This window comes from Asparagus officinalis, chromosome 5, assembly GCF_001876935.1.
Source record: "Asparagus officinalis chromosome 5, Aspof.V1, whole genome shotgun sequence".
NCBI lineage: Eukaryota > Viridiplantae > Streptophyta > Magnoliopsida > Asparagales > Asparagaceae > Asparagus > Asparagus officinalis.
This window is the reverse complement of record NC_033798.1, coordinates 79,385,084-79,390,151: the sequence shown is the minus strand read 5'-3', so window position 1 is coordinate 79,390,151 and position 5,068 is coordinate 79,385,084.

The following is a 5,068-nucleotide window of genomic DNA, read 5'->3' as shown; positions in this document are numbered from 1 at the left end:
TGATGCGCACCACATCCATAGTAAACAGGGCAGATTCTGTCACACCAGGGTATGACAGACACTATACCCATGACAAACAGGGCAGATTCTGCCACACCCTGCCATATGGGTGTGGCAGACACCACACCAAGGTGTAGTGGAGTTTGTCTTGCTTATTTTTCACGTGTTTGTTGATTTTGATTCTAGATTTGAGTCTCCACTCTCAAGACCAACAATCTCCTACTTGGAGACTAAACCACCATCAATGAGCTCGTCCGAACTCCAACTTCTTCGCAAGCATCTTCTCCTACTTAGAAAAATTCATTCTTCAATCATCATCAACCCGATGATCCTCCTAGTGTGGCTCCGCCTTCATCTCTTACGCATAACTCCAGTTTGTCAATGGTTACTGTTTTCATCAACATATCCGCAGGATTTTGACTCCCCAAAATCTTCTCTAAATATAACTTCCTGTCCTCGATCGGCGAGCATATGAAATGGTATCGTACATCGATGTGCTTTGTTCTAGCATGATAAACTAGATTCTTGACAAGGTGTATAGCTCTCTGGCTATCACAATAAAGAACTCCTCTCCATTGCTTTAGATCCTACTCTTCTAAATATCCAGCCAACCAAATCATCTCCTTGCTTGCTTTAGTCACCGTGACATACTCAGCCTCAGTTGTAGATAAAGTTACAATCTTCTGCAGACGTGAGACACAGCTCACTGCTGTCGACGCTAAAGTATAAACATACCCCGTGGTGCTCCGCCTCGTATCATGATCACCGACGAAGTCCACATCCACGTATTCCTACAGCATCAACTCCTTCCTCCTGAAACATAGTGGCTTGTTCGTTGTCCCTCTCAGGTACCACAATATCCACTTCACGGCCTTCCAATGTTGCTTCCCTAGATTGCTTGCAAACCTGCTCACAACTCTCACTGCATGGGCAATGTCCGACCTCGTGCAAAGCATCGCGTACATGAGACTCCCAATGGCCGAAGAATATGACACCCTGCTCATATGCTCTCTTTCTGCATCTGTCTTAGGTGATTGCTCCTCAGATAACTTGAAATGTCTTCCAACGGGTGTGCTAACAACCTTAGCATTCTGCATATTGAACCTCTGAAGTACCTTCTAGATATATTCAGCTTGGCTCAACCTTAATGTCCCTTCAGCTTCATCCTTACTGATTCGCATCCTTAGAATCTGCTTCGCTGTACCCAGATCCTTTATTATAAACTCTTTTGCTTGCTGCTTCTTCAAACTGTTTATCTCCTATAAACACGGTCCTACTACTAACATATCATTAACATATAATAACAATATAATAAAGCTGGACTCGAACCTCTTAAAATAGCAGCAATAATCCGAATTGCATCTTCCATAGTCATTATTCTGCATGAAGTTATCAAACTTCTTGTACCACTATCTCGGAGCCTGTTTTAAACCATATAAGCTCTTCTTGAGCTTGCACACAATCTCTTCTTTTTCTTCTTCAATGAAGCCAACCGGCTGTTTCATATAGATTTTTTAATCCAAGTCATCATGAATAAAGTCAGTCTTGACATCTAACTGCTCAAGGAAGAGGTCTTCTGTAGCTACCAAGCTCGACACCACTCTGATGGTTTTGAGCTTTACAACATGGGAAAATATCTCTGTGTAGTCCACACCTTCCCGCTGCTGGAACCCCTTTACAACTAATTTGGCCTTGTACATCTTGCTTCCATCACTCTCTTGCTTAACTCGGTAGACCCATTTATTATGCAAGGCTTTCTTCTGTGCAGGTAGTTGGGCTAATTCCCATGTCTCGTTAGTAAGTAGAGAATCCATCTCCTCCTGCATCGCATGCTCCCACTGCTGATATTCACTCACTTCCATAGTCTCCTCATAGCACTCCGGTTCACCGCTATCTATTAACAATAAGTAATCAAGAGATAAAAGATATCTAGGATTCGATTTGGGTACCCTGGATGACCTCCTAAGCTTCACGCTCTGGATAGTTGCTTCTGCACCTGAAGCCTCCTCCATTCTTTGGTCAGAACAAACATCATCACCCCTATCTAAGAGTTCCTCTAAATCCATATACTCGGATCCACCTGCATCCAAAGTATTGCTCCCACTGTTTTGGCTATCCTTAGCAATTTCTCTATCCTTGTACATCACCTTCTCATTGAATATGATGTCTTGGCTCCTGATGATCTTCCTGTTCTTCTCATCCCAAAGACGATACCCGAACTCATCAATATCGTACCCAATGAATGTATACTTTTATGACTTAGCTTCTAGCTTGTCCCTGATATGGTCACTGATGTGAACATATGCCATGCAGCCAAATACCCGTAAGTGTGAGAGATTGACCTTCTTGCCACTCCAAACCTCTTCTGGAATCCTAAAATCCAATGGAACTGATGGCCCATGATTAATAAGGTAAGCCGCCGTATGCACCTCATCCGCCCAAAATATTTTAGGCAGACCTGCATGTAATCGCATGCTCCTGGCATGCTTTGTCAAGGTTTTGTTCATCCTCTTCGCAATACCGTTCTTTTACGGTATCCCTGGAGTAGTCCTCTCTAAGTGAATCCTATTCGTAGCACAGAACCTCTTGAACTCCTCCAGCTCGTATTCTCCACTATTATCTGATCTCAGACACTTCATCTTCAGATCTGTTTCGTTCTCCATCATGGCCTTCCACTTCTTGAAGACTCTGAACACCTCTGACTTGTGCTTCATGAAGTAAACCCATACTTTTCTCGAGTGATCGTCGATAAAGGTGATATAGTATCTCGAATCGCCAAAAGAAGACACACTGGCTGGACCCCATACATCTGTATGAATTAACTCTAGCTTCTGAGCCTTAGGTGGCCTTACATCCTTCTAGAAACTAACCCTCTTCTGCTTCCCAAAGATGCAGTTTTCACAAACCCCGACTTTTACGGAATCGATCCCGGTTAGCTTTCCCTGTGAATGTAGAATTTTCATTCCCTTCTCGCTCATGTGTCCCAACCTGTTGTGCCACAGATTCGTACTCTCTTTACCACCTGCAATTGCGAGGGTGTCACTCGCATGTGAGGTGAGGTAGAGTGTTCCTATTTTATTACCTCGGGCAACAACCATCGTACCGTTGGAGATCCTCCATAAATCCCCGGTGAATGTTGAAACGTATCCTTCAGCTCCAAGTTGTCCTACTGAAATAATATTTCTCTTCAACTTTGATACGTGTCTCACGTTCTTTATGTTCCACTTAGATCCCTTCATCTGAATCTGTACGTCGCCCTTTCCAATAATATTATAGGGCTTATTGTCCCCCAAATACACTTTTCTAAAGTTCCCTGCTACATAATTCTGAAGAAGCTTTTTATTAACAGTGGTGTGGAAAGAGGCTCTTGAGTTGATGACCCAAGAATCCGAATCGCTGTTCATAGCAAGGATCAAAGTATGCTGCACGATATGAGCCTCCTGTTCGCCCGCATCCTTCTTTGGACTTTTGCAGACTGAAGACATATGGCCCTCCTGGTCGCAGTTCCAACACTTTCCTTTGATAGGCCTAACCTTCGAGTTTGACCTCTTCTTCGATTTCGACCGATTCTCTTCTGGTTCCCTTTCTTCAGGCTTTCGCCTCTATGCTCGAAACTTAGAGCTGAACCTGAACCTTCTGATTCAGACGATTTCCTTCTAAACTCCTCGGATAGAATCATGCTAACAACCTCACTTAGCTTCAACTTCTCTTTCCCCGCCGAATTACTGATTGTCATCACACAACCTGCCTAACTATCCGGCAACTACGATAAAATCAATAGGGCTTGCACTTCGTCATCGAACGTGATGTCTACAGAGATGAGTTGATCAACAATCGTGTTGAACTCGCTGAGGTACATAGTGAAGGATCGTCCTTCTGCCATCTTAAGGTTGAAAAGAGTTTTGACGAGATGCACCTTGTTTGCTGCAGACGGTTGCTCGTACATCTTTGCGAGCGCTTCCATAAGCCCTATCGTCGTCTTCTCCTTCAATATGTTATGGGCGACTGTCTTGGTGAGCGACAACCGGATTTACCCTAGAGCCTTCCTATCCTGTATCTCCCAATCATCGTTTGACTCCTCTTTTTTTTGTCCTTTATCCTTGCCCATCAACGGGCGATACAAGTCCTTCTGGTACAAATAGTCCTCCATCTACGACTTCTAGTAGGCAAAGTCTGAACTGTTAGACCCTAGAGGGGGGGGGGTGATTAGGATCTTATGCTAATCTAATCCCGATTATATTCCAATTAAAATTATATTGATTAATTTGTTCTTGCAAGAAATATATGAGATAGATATGAACAACAATGTGAAAAATAAGCACAAATATAATATACACTAAGCAAACACAAACACACAATATGTTTACGAGGTTCGGTCCCCACGATCTATGTCCCCGCTCCTCACCTTGAGGAGATCTCCACTATCACAATCCGGTTTGGAAACCGAAACTTCTACACACTCGGTTTATAAGTTTACCAAAAACTCTCACACAACAAACACTATGCAATCACACTTTACACACTAAGTGTAGGATTCTAGCCTGTGTCCTCCTCCTCAAGTGCTCGGATACAACCTCTCCCTAGGTTTGTCAATCGATGCCACTCCTATTGGATTCGACCCCGTCTCACGCCTCACACTTCTCTCGGTATATAAGTGTATTACAAGTGATACTCACAATAAGGGTTTAAATACAATGATTTATTCTCGATAGTAAATAAGAACACAATGAATCTCACTCTCACTAAATCACACACCACTACCCAATAATATATTATATAGACATATTATAAGCTCAATACAGTGTGTGATAAAAGTGAATAGAAAATATGTAACTCAAATAATATAGCTAAGATATGATAATAAAATAACAAGCTATATGAAAATGAGTTTAGAAAACTTTTCAATAAACAGGAAGAACTGTAGAAGATGATGAGGATAAGATCCTCAGTTGGAATTAAAAGCCTCTTCTTGCTGTAAAAAACTTCTTTTGAAACAGACTAACAAAACCAGCTTAAACACTTGCTAATCTTTTGATAAAACTCACTGTAAACAAAACTCTTAGTTATA